The following is a 291-nucleotide window of genomic DNA, read 5'->3' as shown; positions in this document are numbered from 1 at the left end:
CTCATCTGCTGTTTCTATGACCTCTCGAATCTGCTCAATGAAGGATTCGTGCTCGCTCTCTAGAATGAATTCACTTTGTACCTAAGACATGACATGAAGGAAATAATACCTCTTCTTAATGAGTTTTGGCAGCCCAAAGCTATTTTGGAACAGAAATGTAATTTTATTCAATATCAGCTTTTTGTCACAGATCAAGTTCAAAAGAAATCACAGGTTAATTGAGCATATCTGTTAAGCATTAAAAACGCGGGTGGTGTTTCAAGTTACCATTATCTGTGCAATTTCCTCTGG

This window comes from Sinocyclocheilus grahami, unplaced genomic scaffold (genome assembly GCF_001515645.1).
Source record: "Sinocyclocheilus grahami isolate Dianchi unplaced genomic scaffold, SAMN03320097.WGS_v1.1 scaffold11189.1, whole genome shotgun sequence".
NCBI classification, from domain to species: Eukaryota; Metazoa; Chordata; class Actinopteri; order Cypriniformes; family Cyprinidae; genus Sinocyclocheilus; species Sinocyclocheilus grahami.
This window is presented reverse-complemented; position numbering follows the sequence as displayed.